This window comes from Amblyraja radiata, chromosome 4 (assembly GCF_010909765.2).
Source record: "Amblyraja radiata isolate CabotCenter1 chromosome 4, sAmbRad1.1.pri, whole genome shotgun sequence".
Taxonomy (NCBI): Eukaryota; Metazoa; Chordata; class Chondrichthyes; order Rajiformes; family Rajidae; genus Amblyraja; species Amblyraja radiata.
Window position 1 is genome coordinate 48,061,305 of NC_045959.1, and position 24,480 is coordinate 48,085,784.

At 41.0% G+C, this 24,480-nt stretch overlaps 1 protein-coding gene across 3 annotated transcripts in view; it reads right to left on the reverse strand.

Annotated features, from left to right (window-relative positions):
* The window catches only part of sulf1 (sulfatase 1), a 379,294-nt gene that overhangs the window by 265,392 nt on the left and 89,422 nt on the right, over positions 1 to 24,480 (reverse strand). For 2 of the 3 annotated variants that reach the window (XM_033019349.1, XM_033019347.1), the window contains exon 1: positions 21,661 to 22,189. The exons of the other annotated variant lie outside the window; for it this stretch is intronic. The gene's annotated coding sequence lies outside the window, so the exon portion shown is untranslated. Of the gene's footprint in view, positions 1 to 21,660; positions 22,190 to 24,480 lie in introns of those variants that run through there. 3 annotated transcript variants of the gene reach the window in all.

Here is a 24,480-nt window from a genome sequence, read left to right on the forward strand (position 1 = left end):
CAGCCCCCCACTTTCAAAAACGTTCCGCGGCCCCTGCCAACGGCTGGCATGGGCACTGTGAGGCAAAAGGGCTTTTTCCCCTGCTGTTGAATATGTCTGAGAAGTAGCTCCAGGGGTGGGTTGAGCAGTTGGTGAATGGAGAGCATACCTTTGATAGTGTCCTGACAATCCATGCTCACCATCTAAACATGTTAAATTGCTGACCTTGCAATTTGGAGTTACCTCAGAATATTGCTTAGCAAACAAAGTTGAAAATTTAATCAAGATTTAACTGTTTGGCTTGGGTGGTATTAGTCAGCGGTTAATCGCTCCACTGGTTGCAAATTGATAGAAATATTACATTTCTGACTTTCTTTTTTTTTAAGGGCCTCTGTAAAGGTTAATTTTTAAGCCATAGATCACAAAGCATTGTATTAATAAGAAATTCTATAGCAGTGAAGGATTTATTTTTGTACATATCAGATGACCAGCTGTTGGTGGCTGTGCTTTCATCTGCCAAAGTCTAAAAGTCTGGAATTCCCTCACTAAATGTCTCCCTCGATCTTACTTTTTCTTCTTAAGGCATTCCTTAAAACAAATCTTTGTCAGAAAGTTAATAAACCGTCTTATAATATCTTTACAACTAGCTGTTAGACTTTCTTTGACAATGCCTCCAAGCCATTTAATTATTTTAAAATCGCATTATAAATACTTTGTAGATAAAGACACTGGAAAATATTTGCATATAAGGCAATAAGTTCAAGAACTTTGCCAAAGTTAAGTGCTTCCTAATTTTAAACGTGACCAATAAAAGGTCATAAGATTATAAGTGATAGGAGCAGAATTAGGCCATTCGGCCCATTAGGTCTACTACGTCATTCAATCATTCAATCTATCTCTTCCTCCTAACCCCATTCTCCTGCCTTCTCCCCATAACCCTTGACACCCATACTAATCAAAGTATGGTATGGTGCAGTAGGATTTGAGCATTTTACTACAATACTAGCAAATGTCCTCTGCAAAGCTCTTGATAAGTTAGAACATAACTATAATCATAGTATATCATTAATATATTTTACATGCCATCTTATAATTGAAATGTGGTTGCATGTGACTCCTTATTGTTACAATTATTTTAACTGATATTAAATAAGCTGAGACGGAGTGTCTTCAATAGTTGGTTGGCAGGCTAGAAAATAGCCATGGAGGAATGAACAGTGTTAACACCTCAGGACTCATCCATTCTGATGAAAGGTCATTGACCTAAAGTATTATCTCAGCTTCTCTCTCCACAGATGTTGCCTGACTTGCTGAGTATTTCCAACGTTTTCTGGCTTCATTTCAGATTTCCAGTATTTACGATATTTTACTGCTGGAGATCATGGCATTTGTTACTTTAAGAATTTGTGAATATAATAGAACTGATATTAACATTTTTATTGCTGGGAGTGAGAAGGAGACAGTCAGAAAGAGATGGAAGAGCAAAGATATTGGCAGCATATTTGTAAACCAGCATCCACTGTTCCTTGGGACATAGGCAAGGAATATATAGGCCAGGCTCCAAGACAGGGGTGGGGAACCTGCAGCCTTAAGGCCACATACGGCCTTCTAGGCTATTAAGTGCGGCCTTTTGAATGAATCCAAATTTTGTAGAACAAATCCTTTTATTTTTATTAATATGTTTTTGTACATCTTTTATTATTTTTATTTTATTCTTAAAATGAATGCATTTAAAATACCAATGAGTAAAAGAAGATTCAACAAAATAATCCTCCCTGACTGACGGCCACAATTAAAACATTAGTAAGTCATGAGGGCTATTTTGGAGTTGGACGATGAGGCATTCAGTCTGGATTTGCCGTATCATTGTAAAATGCGTTGGCTATCGTAGGGACAGGTGTTAGCAACATTTTGATCTATGCGAGAACAGATAGTTAAATTTCATGAAGAACAGAATCAGCAATGTGAATTATTGAAAGAAGATTTTTATAGAAATACTGCATTTCTGTGTGATATCATGTCAAAGCAAAATGACTTGAATGTTTCTTTGCAAGGTAAAACTAAATCTTTATATAATATGTTGTAAAAAAAATCCAAGCATTTCAAAAATAGCTATCTTTTTTCAAAACTCTTCTTCAAAAAGAAATTTTGGATGAACATTTCCCCCAGTTAGCGAAGGTCATTGATGAGCAGGAGGATTCATGCGAATCATTTGAAGAATACGCAGCTGTTATAGACTTATTAATTAAAGAATCCAATGAAAGGTTCACTCTGAGAATCGTGACATCACACGCAAATTAGCATTTCAACATCACCTAGTTGATGTCTCCAAGGCCCCTAAAGAACTACAGATGGAATTGATTGAGCTCTCAGAAGATGACATTTTAAAGTGCTTATTTGACTCTAAGAAAGATCCAATTGAAATATGGAAAAATGCAATAGAATACCCACATCTTCGGCAACATGCACGAAAAATGCTTTCTTGCTTTTCAACCACTTATTGCTGCAAATCTACATTCTCCTACCTAACCCAAATCAAGACGCCCTTAAGGTCACAAATGATGGATACCCATCTAGAAGATCAGCTGAAACTACGTACCTCCATGTTGCAACCAAATATTCAAATGCTTTCCCACAAAAAGCAGTCGCAACAAAGTCATTAAAAGGTTAACCTTAGAATTAACTATTTTCTTTCATTTTCTTGAAGTTAGTACATAGTAGTTAGATCTTTACAAAATAATGTGCATTTTGAACTATATCTAATTGAAGTTTTTTGGATGCGGCCTTATTAGATTACAGCAAATTTAATGCGGCATTCCAACATGAAAAGGTTCCCCACCCCTGGTCTAAGAAGTATAACATTAATAAGGCAATAGAACATAGAACAGTATAGCATAGGAACAACACCAATTATAGAAACATATGGTGGGAAATGTCAATAAACACAAGCTAAAAGGGAGAGTGGCCGAGTAAAGGAGTATAAAACGTTTATAATTCTGAAACTTAATTTACGAGAACTAGTCCATGGCAAACTAAACAAGAGGTGGAATAATACTGTGCTTTGTTTCAGGGAATAAATCTGGGCAAGTAGAAAATATAGCTATGGGAACGTTTTCGACTGTGATCTTTTTGAAACTCGTAACTTTAAAGGGTCTTGAAAAACAATGTTTTAAATTTAATATTTAAAAGGTTTAAATTGGGCCTAGGCTAATTTTACAAATCTGCCATAAGATTTGACAGACATGGTAATATAATAACTATTGGAAAGGAAATCAGTGTGTGGGTGTGAGTATGGGGAATATGTTAGAAGGAGGAGACATATGGGTTTGGGCAAATATGTTCTTAATCGAGGAAAAGGGAACGTCCCCTTCCTCCCCTGCACCCCCCTCCCATCCCACAAGTGCAGAACCCAGCGAAGTTGAGGAATACAGATGGCTGGCTAAGGCAGAAAACTAATGGGAAGCTTCTGACAAATACTGAGGAGTCAATATTGGAGAACGTCAAGGGAAATATGGAAAATGCAGGGGTGAAATTGAGAGCCTGAGAGAGCGCATGAAAACTATTAGCAAATCAATTACAGAAAACCATAAGATTTAAAAAAATATATATAAAAGGAAAGAACTAAGCAAAAGAAAACAGAAATCCTACTTGTGAAAAGGACAGTTCTTGAATGGTGGCAGAAGAGTAATGTATAATTCCAGATGTACTGTATACTTTGCATTTGTCTTCTCAGAACAGGGGAATGATGCACTCAGGATGAATACAGTTTTGAGAATGATAAAAAAAAGAAACAGCCTCAACCATCATTTTCTTTTGGAGACATAAGTAATTGCAGTTGCTGGAACCTTGAGTGCTGGAGAAACCCAGCAGGTCAGGCAACATCTATCCTTTCCCTCTGCAGATCCATTCCTCGCTTGTCCATTCAGATGCTGACTGATCCGTTGAGTTCTTCCAGCACTTTGTATCATTTTAATTTTGCAGCTTCAGAAGACTAGGTGACAGATCACGTGGTATTGATGTTTGCAAAAGGAGAAGGGGTTAAATGAAAGTGTCTACCAGCCAGTCAGCCTAACATCAGTGTGTAGCGAGAGAGGGTTTTCGACCAGAAAAGTAACCTATTCCTTTTCTCCTGTGATGTTGCCTGACCTGCTGAGATGCTCCAGCTTTTTGTGTCTATCTTCAGCCTAACATCAGGGATGGGCAAACTGAAGGAAAAACATTCCGAGACAACATCCATCATCTTTTAAAGAAAAAGAGTTTATTCAAGCTCGGGCAAGGTAGATTCATTAAAAGTAAGGTTGTGTTTAACGAACTTCACTGACTTTCTGGCAGAGAAATTAAGGAAGGTTAATGAGAATTGATTTAGTCTCGTGGAATTTGGCAAAACATTTAACAAAATTCCACATAGCAAATCAATGAGAAACTCAAAGCTGTGGCACCCAATGGAGAGTGGCAAGTTTGGATTAAAATAAAGCAACAGAAAGCAAGATCCTTCATGTGTATACGTTTACCAAGGTACCGGCCAGCATGCACCCACACAAATGAAAGAAAATGGGTGGATCTCAGGCCCAGGACCAGGTTTGTGGTGGTCAGGAGAAATGAGAAAGGATGTTGACGTCAGTGCAGTTAGTGAGGGAGAAGGTATTTCTGTACCAGGGACAAACATTTGGGTTTGGGTCAGCCATGTTGAGGGAGTGAGTGTGGATGGAGATGGCTGAAATGGGGATGGGGCAGGTTGGAAACTCGTGACAGAACTAGTTTGAGTGACAAATATGACTCTTAGCGCTAGATTCCACAGCCTAGGACCTCTACCGGCAGGGACTCTTTAGCTAAAGTTTAAACAAGCATCTTATATTCCTGAAAGGAGGTACACAAAAATGCTGGAGAAACTCAGCGGGTGCAGCAGCATCTATGGAGCGAAGGAAATAGGTGACGTTTTGGGCCGAAACCCTTCTTCAGACTGATCAGTCTCAGAAACAGGCCCTTTGGCTCACTGAGTCTGCGCCCACCAGCGATCACCCCGTACACTAGCACTATCCTACAAACTAAAGCCAATTTCCTATTTTACAGAACCCAATTAACCTACAAATCTGTACGTCTTTGGAGTGTGGGTGGAAACCGGAGCACTCGTAGAAAACCCAGGCGGTCATACATAATCCATATAGATAGCACCCGTAGTCAGGATTGAACCCGATTCTCTATAATAATAATGGATGGGATTTATATAGCGCCTTTCTAATACTCAAGGCGCTTTACATCGCATTATTCATTCACTCCTCAGTCACACTCGGTGGTGGTAAGCTACTTCTGTAGCCACAGCTGCCCTGGGGCAGACTGACGGAAGCGTGGCTGCCAATCTTCGCCTATGGCCCCTCCGACCACCACCAATCACTCACACACATTCACACACAGGCAAAGGTGGGTGAAGTGTCTTGCCCAAGGACACAACGACAGTATGCACTCCAAGCGGGATTCGAACCGGCTACCTTCCGGTTGCCAGACGAACACTTAGCCCATTGTGCCATCTGTCGTCCCAATCTCTGGCACTGTGCTGCCCATGGAAGCCAGAGATGTGCATATCTGAGGGGATCTGTATTGGCACTTCAGACAGAAAGCCACTCACTCCCCAACCTATGCACTGTCCAGATTTTTTTGAACAGAAAGTTTTCGCAGAAATTCCCAAATCGTGTGGCAGATATAAACAATATTATTTGTATTATGTTGTATTTTGTCATCAGATGTAAAGTTTAAAGGATTTGTAGTAACATGAAATTAAGTAACATTTTCAAAACACCACAATGGCTGCATTGATTAACAACATTGAAAACTGCTGATTTTTTTAAATAGTTTTTTTATTCATGGAATGATTTTTGCTCCTTTCCAGAAAGCAGTGATACTTGCTGGCTGCCCTCCAGTATTGAGAAAAGCCCACTGCAATCTCTCTCACATATATTTCCAATTTCCAGTATGACAGATGGATTATATTTTGTACATTAACTCTTAAAAGAAACTAAATGTAACTATTCACAGTAGTTGGCAAAATGGAGGGGAAATCTGCTCCAGAGAAATCTCACAGGGTGCTGTTGAGATGGAGGAATGTCTTATTTCACACGTTTGGAATAAAAAAGTCCCAATGGTCTCCCCAAGAAGGTATTGTTGGATCTGGCATAAGAAATAAGTGGTCTTAATATCACCTAGAGATATCACATACAGTGCTGGAAAAGATTCAATGATCTCACTAGGTCAACAAAGCTAACAAAAGTACTCATTGTCTCTCTGCTTCTTCACCACTACTCACAAGAACATAATCTAATGCCTCTCTTTTCCAGTCTCACACCTTCTCTCTGGTCCTCCCTTCCTCATACATACGCTCAAAATCACTATGCAAATACAACAATCACACGCATCTCTTTCCTTCCTATTTTCATGGAGATTTGGATGCAATATATGGGGACAATAAGACAGGAACGACGGGAGACCACAACAATTTATGAACCTCTCGTAAACAGTGCAAAAGACCATCAAGAATTCTGGGCAGTGCCACAGTGCAACACTGCCACCATTGGAGACTGACACCCCCAATGAGAGAGAGAGTTCCTAACATGCACCCATTCATGCGACACAAGCCATTGTACTGAAGGACAGCTCTTAAGATGGGCGGCGCGACTTTCATCAGCAGCGGCCTCTGCAGTCCGTCTGCGTTTTTATTATTTTATGTCTATGTTTTTATGTAGTTTTTGTTATTTTTTGTTGGGGTATGTGTGTGGGGGGGTGGGGGTGGTGTGGGGGGGAAGGGGGTAACTTTTAAATCTCTCCCTGCACGGGAGACCCGACTTTTTCTCTGTCGGGTCTCCGTTGTCGTTGGGGCTGCAACGAGGAGCGGCCTCCAACAGGAAGACTGGGGCTGTGGTGCCGACTACTCACCTCACCGTCGCGGAGCTGGCCGAGTCCAAAGCGGGTGGAGCTGTGGTGGACGCTGCTGCGGCCCGACCTCCGGAGATTCGGTGGCTGCAACTGCGGGTTTGGCGGACGGCACCGGGTGCCCGCGGGTCCCTGGAGGGAGACCGCTTTTCGGGGCTTCCGCAGCGGCGACTTCTCCCGCCCGAGTTGCGGGGTTGAAGAGCACCTGAGCGGGGCCTTACAGCACCGCCCCGCGCGGCTTGGAATGGCCGCGGGACTGCGAGCGCCCGCCGGGGGCTCTAACACCAAGACCCGGTGCGCGACCTTGCATCACCCGGCGTGGCTTTAATGGCCGCGGGACAATTCGCCATCGCCAGCTGGGGGCTTTGACTTTGACTCTGACATCGGGGGGGAGAGTGCAGTGGAGAGATAAGTTTTTTTGGCCTTCCATCACAGCAATGTGATGGATGTTTATGTAAATTATGTTGTGTCTTGGGTCTATTTGTTTGTAATGTATGGCTGCAGAAACGACATTTCGTTTGGACCTCAAGGGGTCCAAATGACAATAAATTGAATTGTATTGTAATTGTATTGTATTGTATTGTATTGTAAGATAGGCACAAAATGCTGGAATAACTCAGCGTATGGGCAGCATAATGAGTGACATTTGAAGAAGGGTCTCGATGCGAAAACGTCACCCATTCCTTCTCTCCAGAGATGCTGCCTGTCCCGCTGAGTTACTCCAGCATTTTGTGACCATCTCCCATTTAGTGGCTATCTGTGTCACCACCATCATAGCTTCAATGCACAATCAGGCAGCTGCCTACACAACAAATGGCATGGCACTTTCCAAGCCCAATTGCCCCATGAGTCCACACTGTCCTTCGATCAGCCGTCAACATTAGTTCTATGCTACCATATTACCTTCATATTAGCGCAATTTTACAATTAACCTACAAACTCGCAAATGCTTGGGATGTGGGTATACACCAGAGGAAATGCTAACGGCAGCAGGGAGACTATACATACATTCCATATAAGCAGCACCCAAAATCAGAATCAAAGCCGTTTCTCTGGCACTGTGAGGCAGTGCCTCTACCAGCTGTGCCACTATGCTGCACTCTGCACCAGCTGCCCCTCTAGTTGTAGTGCAAAGAGCCCCTGTCAGACTGTAATATTTAAATCTCATCTTTGGAGCCCTTAATTACGCATCTTGTGATGACATGACTGTTATTATATCTAATCTGATCAGTAGCAGTTTAGTTTAGTTTATTGTCGCATGTACTGAGGTACAGTGAAAAGCTTTTGTCGGGCTATCCAGTCAGCAGAAAGACAATACATGATTACAATCGAGCCATTCACAGTGTACAGATACATATTGGGGAATAACGTTTAGTGCAAGTGAAAACCAGCAAAGTCCGATCAAGGATTGTCCAAGGGTCTTCAAAGAGGTAGATGGTAGTTCAGCAGAGGTATTTCAAAAGGGTTTCAACAGCCACAGTGGAATTAAGGGCCTATCCCACTTGGATGACCTAATCCACAAGTTTAGAAGACCCTAGACAAGTTGAAAAAAATGTCAAGGTCGTGTTGACTCGCCGAAGTAAAAGTAAAAGACCTCCTACGACCTCCTACGACTATGTCTACGACCTCCTACGATTATGTCTATAGCCACATACGACTATGTCTACGACCTCCTATGACCCCTCGACCTCAGTCTTCCACACCTAAGACCAACTACGACTAGCTACGAGTGGAAAATGATCACATGATAAAATGATGTCATGTTTGCATTTTTTTCTCGGGCCAGTTACCGACCTATGACTACCTACGACTATCTACGACTACCTACGACTACCATCACGACCTACTACGACCTACCTACGAGTAAAAAGTGTCAATTTTTCCATGCCGTCCTTTTATTTTACTCGTGGACATTTTTTATCAGGCTGGAAAAAGCCCCGCGACCTACTTGAGGCCACGAGTAGGCGGAGACCACTCACGAGCATGAGGAAGAGTTACGAAGATCTCCTATGACCTCGTGGCGACCATGCTGCGAATATGAGTCAAGTAAAAGTGGGACAGGGATTTTAGAAAGTCATTGACCCTGAAGGAACCTGTCACTGCGTAAATAACATGAGATTACAACCACTGAAACCTTGAATTACAAGTAAACGTGTTCCATTTTAAGTGTTCAAAAGGGAACTGCAGATGCTGGAATATCGAAGGTACACAAAAATGCTTGGGATGTGGGTATACACCAGAGGAAATGCTAACGGCAGCAGGGAGACTATACATACATTCCATATAAGCAGCACCCAAAATCAGAATCAAAGCCGTTTCTCTGGCACTGTGAGGCAGTGCCTCTACCAGCTGTGCCACTATGCTGCACTCTGCACCAGCTGCCCCTCTAGTTGTAGTGCAAAGAGCCCCTGTCAGACTGTAATATTTAAATCTCATCTTTGGAGCCCTTAAGTACGCATCTTGTGATGACATGACTGTTATTATATCTAATCTGATCAGTAGCAGTTTAGTTTAGTTTATTGTCACATGTACTGAGGTACAGTGAAAAGCTTTTGTCGTGCTATCCAGTCAGCAGAAAGACAATACATGATTACAATCGAGCCATTCACAGTGTACAGATACATATTGGGGAGGGTTTCGGCCCGAAACGTCGCCTATTTCCTTCGCTCCATAGATGCTGCTGCACCCGCTGAGTTTCCCCAGCATTTTTGTGTTCCATTTTAATGTTGTTTTTCTTCAACAATTAAAATCTGGCTGATTTTGGATTGATATCATATCATTTGATGCATTGATTGATCCCAAATCACGAAACAGAAATTGGGGACTAATCTTGGAACTTTGTAGATTTGCTACACTACATTGGATAAGGCAGTTGAAAAATGAAATTAATTGTCTGAGTATAGGATATTTGTGGGATTCTTACCCACTGACAGCTCATTGAATAATCACATGGTGGCATCATGACTTGCAGTCCATTAGTTTACCAGATTTTTTTACTGCTTTTGCAGGTGACTGGATTTTTTGACAGAAGCTTTTCCCATGACAGGAATTCTCTGTTTATCCTGCTGCCCAGATGTGTTTCAACTTATTGCTGCTCTGGGCCGTAGCCCTACATCAGAACTCCATTCAATCAATGAACTGAGGAGTTGTGTGTATGTGTCCTACTTTATTTATTATGTCCTTTTACAGGAATACTATATTATTAAATAAAAATTTAAATGAGGAAAATTTGTACGGCAGTGGGGAATGACTGTGGTAATAGGATAAATTGACTAATTCCCAAAACGGAGTCATTGATTATACCAACTTATCTTCCATGTACTAATTTGACCAAAAATAAGATGTTTCCAAAAGTACTGAACATAATCCCATTGATTATAGCATTTTCTACAGGCAGTGACATCTCAGGGGTTGAAGGGTTGACTCATAGGCATTTTATTAGCTTATGATAATGGGAGGCCAGGCATCTTCACAGGCATGTAATTGGCATCTTCCTATCTCATACTGAGACAAGTTACTGAGCCTTCGTGGACCAGTTTTGTCCCAGGCAATGGTCATGACATGTGATAGGAGCAGAATTAGTCTATTCGGCCTGTCAAGTCTACTCTGTCATTCAACCATGGCTGATCTATCTCTCCTAACCCCATTCTCCTGCTTTCTCCAAATAACCTCTAACACCCGTACTAATCAGGAATCTATCTATCTCTCCCTTAAATATATCCACTGCCTCCACAGCCTTCTGTGGCAATGAATTCCACAGATTCACCACCCTCTGACTAAAGATGGTCTCCTTGGATCTTTGAATAAAGTGACAAGTCCTGTTCATTTTTATTTGAAATTAATAGGAGTCCTCGGGTGCTACCTCAGACATCTAGTCTTGAGTCCTTCCAAGCTCAGAGTTAGAAACTCCCTTCTTAGGAAATCCCAAATCAAACGACAGTCCCACTGCCTAGTTTTTAACTGCTGGACAAACTTCCTGTTCCTGATGAAACAGCAAGGAGATGAATAAAAATGGCAAAATTCTGGGATAGCTCAATCTGATCAGCCCATTCCTGACAGCACAGCTCTAGAGGAATTTCCTCTCCTCCTTGTTTTTGATTGGTGAACTTGACTAATCGCACAAATAGTAATTTGAAGCAAGAAACATAATTATTATAACATGCAATAATACTGAATACTTAATTTACTGTGAAGAGATGTGTACATTAAAATGTTTAGCATTACACCACTAGTTCATCACATAACACCGAGTGTAAGAACAGCGCCAACTAAATTGCACTGAAACCATTATCTTTAATCCACAGCAAACTTGACCTTTAGCAGGTAACTCTCGAAGGTAACTGTCTTAAGGCTGAGCTTCATAATTCATATCTGATCCCAAGTTAAACCTCCAACCACATTTGATAATTTGCACTTAGTCCCTTTTATGGTTTAATGTCAATTTGTGTTTGATAACATTCCTGGGCTGTAGCTGGGGAATTTTTACTATCTCAAAGGTGCCATATAAATACAAGCTGTTATTAATTAATTAGTTGTTGTAAAGCCAAGATTTAAGAAATCTGATCAGAAAAGCGTCTTCTCAATTCTTTGCACACATACATGGTCATCATGGAAAGTCTCAGTTTGATAGTGAGCAATGTAACCTGAGCATGCAATTCAATCCCCCATTCACAATCCCGATAATGACTACATCATTTCAAATTGATTTTCTGTGATCACTGCCGCAAGGGGCGGCATGGTGGTGCAGCGGTAGAGTTGCTGCCTTACAGCCTTGGAGACCCAGGTTCGATCCTGACTGCAGGTGTTGTCTGTACAGAGCTTGTACATTCTTCCTGTGACCTGCGTGGGTTTTCTCCGAGATCTTCGGTTTCCTCCCACACTCCAAAGACATACAAGTATGCAGGTTAATTGCCTTGGTGTTTATGTAAATTGTCCCTCGTGTATGTAGGACCGTGTTAATGTGCGGGGATCATTGGTCGGCACGGACTCAGTGGACTGAAGGTCCTGTTTCTGAGAAGTATCTCTGTATCGCTGTGAAACGTCAACTATTCCTTTTCTCCATGGATGCTGCCTGTCCCGCTGAGTTACTCCAGATTTTTGTGTCTACTCTGATCAGCTCATTTGGTGCCAAAATAATATCATCCTTCTATTCCTCGTGGTCTTTTTGTGTTAAGGTCATGATGCAAATCCAAATTTTAACTTTCTTAGATTTCTTAATCTGTTTTTGGATGCTGCATACAAAACCATTCACTTTCCTGAACTTATTTAGAGAATGGTCAAAGTACGAATGTTTACTGTTTAACTGACATAAACTCATCTATTTTATACTGGTTATATCTTCTGAAATAATCTAATTTCCTCAGAGTCAGTTGCTTATTTATGCTCAAAATATTCAATGAGGTGTGGATGCCAGTTGATCAAAATCTACTCACTCTCTCCTGATTTTGCCCTGTCACATACAGCAGAGAATTATTGAGCTATGTGATTGAATGGTCCCAGTTTTGATTTCTAATCTGCAGCAAGATAGCTAATTAACAGCAAGCACTGCAGCAGAACCTAACAAGTGAATGAATGGATGAATACTTTATTGCCGCCACATGTGAAAAGTCACAGTAAAATTATTTACTTGTATACCCAAGGTATGCAAATAGTCGCCCATAAAGGGCGCTTACAAATTTACAAAGACCCCGCACGGCAGGTCCCCCTTTGTTCTCCAGATTATATTCTGGATCGCGAGCCCATTATTCAACTCTTCCTGGACATGGCCAATCTCCACAGTGGATGGCGGTGCAGGCTCGAAGGGCCGAATGGCCTACTCCTGCACCTAATTTCTATGTTTCTATGTTTCTATGTGCCTCCAACCTGCAGTTAACTATCTCGATGACATTTCCTGTCAGAAGCACAGGGAATGAGGAAATGCCATTGTGGTCATATCACCGGAACATGGCTGACGCCAACAAAACCAGAACCAGCAATATTAAAGCTGCCCAATTCAGATTCCAATCTGAAATGAAAGATGTGAATTAAAATGAGTCAGTCAGGTGTGCACTGGTACAAAGCGTACACTCCATACCATGAAACTAGGACTGAAAATGCTGAAAACATGCGACAAGTAAGTTACTGAGTGTGTAGGAAGGAACTGCAGATGCCGGTTTACACGGAAGATAAGACACGAAATGCTGGAGTAAATCAGCGGAACAGGCAGCAACTCTGGATAGGAAGGATTGGGTGACGTTTTGGGTTGAGACCCTCCTTCAGACTAATTCACTAAGTGTGACACAAAAAGCTGGAGTAACTCAGTGGGACAGGCAGCATCTCTGGAGAGAAGGATGCATCTTTGCTTCTCTCCAGAGATGCAGCCTGTCCCGCTGAGGTACTCCAGTTTTTTGTGTCTATCTTCGGTTTAAACCAGCATCTGCAGTTCCTTCTTATACATAATTCACTAAGTGTGTTGGGTACCGTCAAGTAACGTTTCAGGTGTGGATTCTTTATTTCTTTACGAACAAATGAAATGATAGATACGTGACCTTTAAAAAGAAGCAGGACAGAGATGGAGAGAGAACACACACATGCATATGCACACTAATCCATCAGGAGGTAGGAGAATGACTTGTGAAATGCTTTCAGTAGCAGGCAGGAGGTGGCTGAATGGCTGGGACAAAGAGGTGAAACTAGAGAAAGGAATTTTGGAATTCATTGAAATGTGTGACTAGCTGAGACGGGTCAGGGGAGGTTGGGGGAGGGGTGTAGTAAGTGATATACAGAAATAGAAGCACGAAAAGCAGGTCAGACTCCAGTAGTCCAAGAACCTTGGAGAAGATTAAAGCAGAACAACATCAAGGGTGCGTTCAAGAAGGAACTGCAGATGCTGGAAGACCGAAGGTACACAAAAATGCTGGAGAAACTCAGCGGGTGCAGCAGCATCTATGGAGCGAAGGAAATAGGCGACGTTTCGGGCCGAAACCCTTCATCAGATTGATGGGGGGTGGGGGGGAGAAGGAAGGAAAAAGGGAGGAGGAGGAGCCCGAGGGCGGGGGGATGGGAGGAGACAGCTCGAGGGTTAAGGAAGGGGAGGAGACAGCAAGTGCTAGCAAAATTGGGAGAATTCAATGTGCATGCCATCCGGACGCAAGCAACCCAGGCGAAATATGAGGTGCTGTTCCTCCAATTTCCGGTGTTGCTCACTTCCGGTGTTGCTCACTCTATCTACACAGCCATCTATATGTACCTATCAAGGTATGCCTATCTAAGTGTTCAAATGGTTCACAGACCAGCATGAACCTAACCCTCTCCCAGAAGCAACACATATTATGCGAGCAGCAAGCCTTATCCCATACTATTGATTGCATCTTTGTCTTCTCCAAAGTTCCTGGGCTAATGGAGCTTTGCTCATTTACTGCATCACTCCACGTTTGCTCCCTGACCTGCTGAGTGCATCATTTTCTGTTTAATTTCCAAGTTTCAATATTTCTAATATCTCACTATGTTAATGTTTCCATAGTTTTGTGTCAATATTACACATCTTTAAAAAAAACACTCTAAGAATTGAAAGAGAGAGTGAGAAGAGAGATAATGAGAAAAAGAGAAAGATCGAGAGTGAGAAAAAGAGAAATAACGAGAGAGAGAGAGAGAGAGAGAGAGAGAGAGAGAGTGAGAGAGAGAGAGAGAGAGAGAGAGAGAGAGAGAGAGAGAGAGAGAAAGAGAAAAAGAGAAAGAGAAAGAGAAAAAGTGAAAGAGAAAAAGAGAAAGAGAACGAGAGAGGAAGAGGGAAAGAGGGAGAGAGAAAGTGCGCGCGAGAGAGAGAAAGAAAGAAGAGAGAGAGAAAGAGAGCGAGAGAGAGAGAGAGAGAGAAACAGAGAGGAGAGAGTGAAAGAGAAAGAAAGAAAGAGAAAAAGGAGATAATGCAGGAGAGAGAAAGAGAGAGGAGAAGGAGGAGAAGGAGGGACAAAGAGAGAGAAAGAGGGAGAAAGAGGGAGAAAGAGAGAGCCAGAGAACGTCAGCACAATGTAAACAGACTTAGAGTGGAATCAACCTTTGATCTGTGCCACGTGTCTCTAGGCAACGGGGACCAGCAACGAGTTGAGACAATATCTGTGCAATACCCTCCATCCTGTGTGGCTGTATAACTACATTCTAAGCAGCTAGGCCTGCGGCAATGTAAACACCGTTGAGACTCCGGGCTTTATCTGACCATTGGAGTAACACTTTGTACAAACATGTGTAAACGCAGCTTAAATCTTTTCAGCCATGATACAGTACACTGGTTCTAAACCTCATTGTCGTTCTCTTTTCACCAGCTAGGACAAGTACAAAACAAAGGTTAAGCTTTGACCTTGAATTCTCTGAGCTCCGTGAATTTGTTTGACTTTTAAGTTTTCTCCCGCAATTCAACCTTGGGTGTCGCCTGTACCGTTCTAAACATGTGGCAGGAATGGTCTGGTCTAGATAGGATTATCTGTCTCCCACCTGGCTGATCAGAGTTTCAGATACATTCCTGATAACATGGAAATATCAATTCATCTCTGATGACTTGACTCCAGCTTTAAGAAATAATTGCTTGAGATTAGGACATTTGTTCCAAACAATCTTTGTTCATTTGTCTACAAAAATAAAATTACTAGATTCTGCAAGCGGATGCTTTCTAAGCATTTTCTGCAAAATTATTATTGTATGACAAGCACGTGCAAAAACACAATGAAAACCTGAGCTGTCCTTTCAAAATGGGTCTCGCCCCGAAATGTCACCCATTCCTTCTCCAGAGATGCTGCCTGTCCCACTGAGTTACTCCAACATTTTGTGTCTGTCTTCTTTCAAAATGTGTACGTGTTAGCCAGAACTCTTCCACCAGCTCTCATCCACAATGCCCATTAAATGTTTATCATTTCAACTGTTCGAAGAAAACAAGTTTCAAAATGGATACTTTCTCCTTCAGAATATAAGGCAGTTGCAGTAAAATCCACCAGGTAAAGCTGGTTCCATTTGGATCATTGTTCAGGCAAGCATTCATGTGGCAGAGTGGCGCAGTGGTAGAGCTGCTGCCTCTCAACTGGTGCTGCCTGTATGGAGTTTGTACGTTCTACCTGTGACCTCATGGGTTCTCTCCGGCTGTTCCAGTTTGCGACCACATCCCCCACAATCCATGCAGGTTGGAAGGCTAATCACCTTTAGTAAAATCGCCCCTAGTGTGTAGGATGCGAAAATGGGAAACATAGTACGGGTGATCGATGGTCAACATGGACTCAGTGGGCAGAAGGGCCTGTTTTCACACTGTATCACTAAGCTAAACATGCAAAGGATCCTATTGCAGGTTCTATCTGCTCCCAGTATCATGCTCTATACATCCCAGCCAGGGCCAACTCTATATTACACAATGCAGAGGAAAATCAGGCCACAGTGCCTCCTCTGATGAAATGTTCACAGCCTGAAATTTGGCCTAGAACGTGGATTTTGCTTTCTATTATGAACTAAAGGTGCATATGATGCTTGATCCCAATCAGATCACTTGCAATAATTCATTCAACGATGCAAAAATTGCATTGAAACATGAACTGCTGTGATGTACAGACAGATTATGTGCAGTGCAGTTCCCATCAGGAGCTACACGAAGAGCTCTTGTCTGCCAAACAATCGCCTAGCTCAATGTTGGGAGGCATGTCACTGCATACAGGAACTTTCACCCGACCTGCCACAGAACCACAGCAGGTAAAGTTGCCACGATAGCAAGGGAAAAACAGTGGATGTTAAGGCTCTGTTCTGGGCAGCCTCCATATTAAAGTCTACTCTGTGACTCTGTGGCATAGGCCACAGATCACCCTACATCACTGTAAGGTGGGACCTGATCAAGGATTCGTTTTGCATCAGGCAATGCAGTCATAATGGCTGTGATCAGCCTGGGAAGCACTACAGCCAGCTATTCCATAATCCTGACCATAGATAACTGAGGCTAACAGAATGACAATGATGTCACAGTACCATCTCCTTTCCTATCCCTTTACAGTGTTCTCCAATATTTATTTGTGAAACATCAGCATGCACAAATTAATCCAATTTCAAGGCTTTCATTTCTTACTATGGCCAAATGTCATCTTATTGTATTTGGGCAGTAAAAGAGAATTGGTCTAATTGAAGAAAAAATGGAAAAATTGCACAAATGATTTGTTCTATTTCCCCCTGCCTGTTGGATCAATTATTTTATGTCCAAGTGTATTTAGAGTGAAACCTAGAAGGAGGAACCTAAAGAGAAGTATATACTGCATATCTTCCTTTAGGTATATCTTACTGGATAGGCTTCCTGAACTTTCCAAATAGCCAGTGACACCATGTTTGAAAAATTAACTCTTGACGTCCTGCATTGTTTGCTCCAGAACTGTTTCTTTCACTGTCTGTTAGATCACAAATATTTTGATTTTCTTTCAGATTTAATCGTCTTAGAGCAGTACTGTGATGTAGCGGTAGAGTTGCTGCCTTACAGCACCAAAGACCCAGGTTTCAACCAGACTATGGACGCTTATCTGTACGGAGTTTGTACGTTCTCGCCGTGACCTGCGTGGGTTTTCTCTGGGAAGCTCCGGTTTCCTCCCACATTCCAAAGCCGTACACGTTTGTAGGTTAATTGGCTTGGTAAAATTGTAAATTGTCCCCAGTGTGCAGGTTAGTGTTAGTGTGTCATCGCCACGTTTATACACAACAAAAATAAAATTATTAGATGTGCTACAGTGCAAATAACCATATAACCATATAACAATTACAGCACGGAAACAGGCCATCTCGACCCCTCTAGTCCGTGCCGAACACATAATCTCCCCTAGTCCCATATACCTGCGCTCAGACCATAACCCTCCATTCCTTTCCCATCCATATAACTATCCAATTTATTTTTAAATGATAAAAACGAACCTGCCTCCACCACCTTCACTGGAAGCTCATTCCACACAGCTACCACAAATGAGATGGAGCGATATAGAAAATCGATTCTTTATTATGACTAATGGTTAATTTATTTTAAGGCTTTGGGCAGCCATGTCATAGCCATCATTAACCTTTATTTGACTTGGCAACTATCCTGGTTCTCTTTGCCTTCTACTTAGGTGCTTCCTTGTTACCAGAGCTTGAGTGAAAATCTGAACTTTTTGCTTCACTCCACCAACGGCTGTTTTTGTAAATGCTTAGATTGGCACTGAATTAGCAAGTGTCCTAAGCCGTTACCATTGATATGATAACATAGCTTCAAACATTAAAAATTAAAATTAAAAATTAAAAATGTTTATAAATTCACCCCAAAATATAATATTTTGTGCTAACAACATATTGTAAAACTGAAACTTAGACATCGCATAAGGAATCATTGCCTATTTTTCACAACTTTTTTAGACCAACTCTTCATGGATAAAGGGAGTATTTGAAATGGCAATGAAGATTCACTATTGTGTAAAACTGAATTTATATATATCGAAAAATACTGAATGATTTTCCCAAATATTTTCAATGGGAATCCTTTGGAAGTCTAAGAAGTGGCAAAAACATTCACAAAGAACACTGCAGTGTACACAATGTTCATCTGAGGGGCTTTCAGGGAATTTGCCCATTGATCAATTCTGGTTACTCCAGCAGGAAGAAAACCCCCTTTTACATTTCTTGTGTTTATTTCCCTGGATATTAACTCGAAGACAAAGCCAGGGGCACGAGGAAGTTTCTCTGTTGAGCGTGATGCAGAGGAGATAATTAAAAGCAATTGTTGAAGGAACGATGCAGACCACAAGTGTTTTTTGTTGTCATCAGAGTACGATGGAATCCACAAACAATGTCCATTTATATTAAATTGAAGTAAAGCAGAATACAGATGGTTTGGATTCTGATTTTTCCATGGAAGCAGAAAAACCAAGGAACGCATTAGTAGATTGCTGGGGTATAGGCACAAAAAGCTGGAGTAACTCAGTGGAACAGGCAACATCTCTGGAGAGAAGGATTGGGTAACATTTCGGGCTGAGACCCTTCTTCTGAAGAATAAAAAATAACCCCTTTCCATAATTTCAGTTAGGAATTACAGTGTGAAAACTCAAAATGGATCTCAATGGGTGACAATTCGGGTCGAGACACTTCTTCGGAAGAAGTGTCACCCATTCCTTCTCTTCAGAGATGCTGCCTGTCCGGCTGAGTTACTCCAGCATTTTGTGTCTAACTTCAGTTTAAACCAGCATCTGCAGTTCCTTCCTATACATAGTACAATAATGGAGTTAGTGGTTGTAACTATCAAAGATAGTTACAAAGGAGAGAACGAAACTAAAAACAAGAAAACCTTGACACTTAAGAAACTGTAGATGCTGGAATCTTGAGCAAAACACCAAGCGCTAGAAGAACTTAGAGGGTCAGATAGCATCTGTGGAGGGAATGGACAGGAGACATTTCTTCAGAATCCTCCCCCTCCTCTCTCCAATGGAGTTTTGCGAAATTTTCTTACTACTCCCCGAACCTGCTGTTCGACCATGTTCAGACTCCTACAGTCTAAAGAGGGGTCCCGACCCAAAACACATCGTCTGTCCATTCCCTCCATTGATGGTGCCTGACCCATTGAGTTCCTCTGGCACTTTGTGTTTTGAATGAGAAAACGTGTCACAATATGGGAGAAGAATACTGAATAATGTTACTGGTACCCATTTGGAATACTGAGCAAGTAGGTTGAGTGAATTATCAATTCTCTGTCAGATTCTCATTTTGTGGATTGAGATGCATTTTGAGTTTTCCCACTGTAATTCCCAACTGAAATTATGGAATGGGATTATTTATACAATGGTTCAAGAAACATATATCCACTCCTATTCCTTGATCATTATTCATTATCACATCATAGACAATAGACAATAGGTGCAGGAGTAGGCCATTTGGCCCTTCGAGCCAGCACCGCCATTCAATATGATCATGGCTGATCATCCCCAATCAGTATCCCGTTCCTGCCTTCTCCCCATATCCCCCGACTCCTGGATCATACTGGATCCACCATTATTAATTGGCACTTTGGGAATAGCTCGCTCCAAACACTTGTTCCAAAGTGCCAGGAATCCTGCTGCAGTGCTAATACTGCCTTAGGATGAGCAAAATGATTCAATCTGTCTCATCTCTGGCAAAACAAATCTGAAGATTTTTACTTTAAATCTGTGACAGCTGAATGGATCCAATGTGGAATGACTCCCCTTGCTTCAGTTTGAAAAATCACACAAATATTACAACCTTGCACCCACACAAGAAGCAACTGGTAATGTGCGTGCATTTTAAAAACTCAATATACAGATTAGTAACAGTTGATAGTGAATTACCTCACAAAAGTACACCCCCCCCCCCCCCCCCCCACAGAACTACCAAAGTTGTATTGTTAAACGTTTCTCTGGTAAATTGAGAAGTTGAGAAAATCAGTGAGTTTCCAGGAATTCTTCCCTTTAACCAATACTCATAATAAGCCCCAGTGTCTGCCCATTGAATGCCAATGGTATTAAAATAGGTGTAAAGAAAGTTTGGATGCTGAGGTCATGTGCCTGGTATGACATATTCCAGCATGTTCTTCCCAAACAACTTCCCAACGATCCCCTCAAAAGTTATTTTTTGACCAAATGTATAAATCACTAGAACACTATTCTGAAGAAGAGTCCCGACCTGAAACATCCACTATTCTATCCGCAGATGCTGCCTGACCTACTGATTTCCTCTAGCACTTTATGTTTTGCTCAAGATTCCAGCATTTGCAGTTTCTTGTGTTTCCAACTAACATTATTCTTTTGAGACTTTCGAGACTTTTGAGAACATTATTCTTTTGAATAATGTCATTTATTTTCCTTTTTACCCAGTCATCTGCCCTTTTATCATAATTTAGTGAAGCACCATAAAATGATTAAAGTGAGTACGGTTGTCTGTTTGAAGCAATTTTAATTCTTATTCTAGACTTATGGCACTTAAATATTTTATTGAACTCTGTTGGTAGCTTCCAGATTGACTAAACTGGTCCAGGGAATGTAATTAGGAACTTTAAAGATCAATCTGGGGGCCTGCAGTAAATTTGCATGCAAACTTAGGTAACTGAACAAACAAAATCTATGTCAGGCAGTTTGCAGGCTGGATCCAGGCATTAGTTGTATTACTCTATCAGGCACTTTACTGTATCACGAGCTCAAAACGCTAAGCTTCAAGCTAACACTGATGTATTCATCTAAATAAAGTATAACTTCAATGTAGATACTGTGAATTTAATGTACACAAAAATGCTGGAGCAACTCAGCGGGTGCAGCAGCATCTATCGGGCCGAAACCCTTCCACAGACTCAGTTTATACTGGCTACAAATCAAAAAATCTGCTACATAATACAAATTTTAAGACAATTTCATGAATAATAGTTTATATACTTTTACTGCCTATTTAAAAAAAAACATATTTAGCATATGTAATATGAAAAGCAGTCTCAAGTAGCTAGATATTCACAGAAATAACACAGATTATAGGAAAAAAAAGAATTAGGAAGTCACTAACTTCTTAGCTCCACAAATAAAAGCAGCATGATTCACAGAGCTGGACAAAGAGCTAACTACTAACAGCTTCTGAAAATAAATGAATCATTTCATGACATTTGTTAACAGTCCTATCAAGATTTTCCGGCCCTCGAGGTTAGCTGTCAGGATCTTCTCTCTAGCTGCATCAACCAGCAGAATTCTCCACTTTTATTCATGTTACAGTCCCAGCATAACAGAAACAAGCGACAGAATAGAGTAACTCTCATACCTCTCGGCAGCTGCAGACTATATCAAACACAATAAACTTTGTTATTGGAAGAAATACTTCTGATCCTGCCAAACATGGCTGTGGTGGTGCTGCTGCTGCTGTTGCTGCGATTGTTCAACTTGCATTGAAATACAGCTGTTTCTGGTAGCCTCGATCTTTTGTACTGCTCATCTGACGCGCACAGCCAGTCCTTACTCAGGACGTTGCTTGCATATGCATGATGCAGAGTGAAAAAAAAATCCCTTCTTCCACTATTATTTAATTCTCCCTGAATTCAGATGTACATTTTCAGAAGCCCTTTAATTAGCACTCATTGTTCCCTGTCCACCGGGATGTCTTCTGTCTCACTTCAGGAATCTAAACTTTGTAACTGAATCAATCAACAAACACCGCATGTCGTGTATATTCAGTAACGAAGAGACGACAGGAAGGGAAGCTAATATGCTTTGCTTTCTCCCGAGTTAAGGGGAATTTTGCTCAATTACAAAGTGTCAGCTTTGGTCTCATTTTCTTGCTTGATCCATGAGACTAGTTCTGCCCCTCCCCCCAATATATTCAGGTGGGGGCAGCACACTCTGCAGTTTGTGGCTTGTGCTCCTACAATCGAGCACACTTCTTGAAGTCGCCACAATGTAATCAGGCGACCAAAGGAAGACGGATCCTTTTTACTTTAAAGTGCCAAAGGGGCATGTGGACTGCTAGAAGAAAAAAAAGCATTGCGGAGAAAGGAAGCAGATTGCATAGAAAATGAAAAAACGTGTTACTCATTATAGTATACCACTGAAGATCAAAACACAATGATCACAAAATTGTTCAAAATGTCTGAATTAATGCAGACGAGATGAAAGAATTTCTAACTCTTAAAATGTGTCCAGTTTTCTAATAGTACGATAAAAGGCTTTTCTTATCAGTTCAGCATCTCTCAGCACCTGGTAATGAGAACATTCTTTGTTCACCCTAATTCACTGAATTACACAGAGAGCGAGAGACAGTGAAAAGGTTTACTGTTTGCTATATAGACTTGCCTATTGACTGCCATCAATTGACTGAAACTCCATCAGATAACAGGCTAGCATTGCCTCTTGTATCACTAAAAACCAAGCAAAAGCACACACGTTGAAGCAGTTCTAACCAGCCTTTGGGCATAAATAGACGGGGCATACTTCAGAGTGACTGCGATTGTTAAATTTTTAATATACATTGATGACCTTTAGTTAACCATAACAAATCAATATAGGTCAAAGAAATCAGTTAAAATATAAGGAAATATTAACTAAATTGCTCTCAGTATTAATAGTCAGCAAAGATGTAGGCATGCAGTGTAGGAGACTATACAATTTTAGGAGGTCAAGATGGTTAAATAAAGTAAAATTAAACACAAAACATCAGGCAAAATGTTTAAATATGCTAAATAAGGTTTAAATATTTCATGGAAATTACTAATAGTTTGGATTATATATTATTTTTAATTCTGGAATCATTGGTAAATTTTGGTTGGATTGTGCTAATCTACTGTAGTCAAGACTGAGTTGTTTACCCCTTATCCACGTGTGTACATTTTACTGCATTGCTCCCATTATAAATTCATGGAGTCATGCAGTATAGAACTAGGCCGTCAGCCCAACATGTCCCTGCCAACCACCAATTCCTATCTATACAGATAGGGTGTCAAAGATTATGGGGAGAAGGCAGGAGAATGGGGTTAGGAGGGAGAGATAGATCAGCCATGAGTGAATGGTGGAGTAGACTTGATGGGCTGAATGGCCTAATTCTATTCCTATCACTTATGACCTTATGATACAGATCCCATTTCACAGCACTGGGTATGTAGCCTTCTATGCTGTTGCTATTCAAGTACTCTTCCAGACAGGAACAAACTTTTGCAACTCCATTCTTGTGGTTTGTTGCACCATTTGGACTTTCCCAATAATTTGTGTCTGGCAGCTATAACCAGGAATTTATTATTGAACATTTAGTTTAATGAGAAAAACGTTAGACTATCAATTTTATTAAGTAAACATTTGGGATAAGATGTCTAACTGATAAGGAGAAAGAACCTAACATTTCTGGTTGAGAGAAAATAATACTGAAATATTACAAAGATCGTCTTGCAGTTCAACAGAAATAAAATACTTTGGTAGTTATCCTTCATCAAATTGTTATTTATTTGAAAGATTAGCAGGGAGGCACCTGAGGCAGAGCACTTACCTGAAAGAAAAAACATATATTGTATTTTTCCCTCAGCCTTGATTGTGAGCTCACGAACAGTTGGCAAGTAATGACTGAATCTGATATTGTTATATGCCCAAAATGCCACTGGCTGTTACAATTTCAATGCTTATCCTGACCAAATGTCTTAATCTGAATGACTGTAATTTTGTTAGATTTCTTGACAAAATAGAACTTAGATTGTTTATTGGCTAAGTTCAATCACCACTTACCAAAGCTGCATTTATTTTAGAAAAAAACCCATTTAGGATTGAGCAAAGCACAAATTGCTGGAATAATTCAGCAGGCAGGCAATATCTGGGGAGGTAATGGAGGTTTTGGGACATAGCACATCTCCAGTATGAAGGAGGGTTCTGACATGAAATGTTGCCTGTCCATTCCCTCCACAGATGTTGCCTGCAATGGTATTGCCCCAACCCTTTTCATTTTGCTCATGATTCTGGCATCTGCAGTTCCTTCTGTCTTTGTCTTATATTTAAGATTGCTTATTTATTTTTTTAAAAGCAGAAGCTATAAAGTCAACAACTTGGTGCACTGGATTTTGACATATAATGTTAGATCTTGGGCTCATGTTCTCTGTGATGTCTAAGC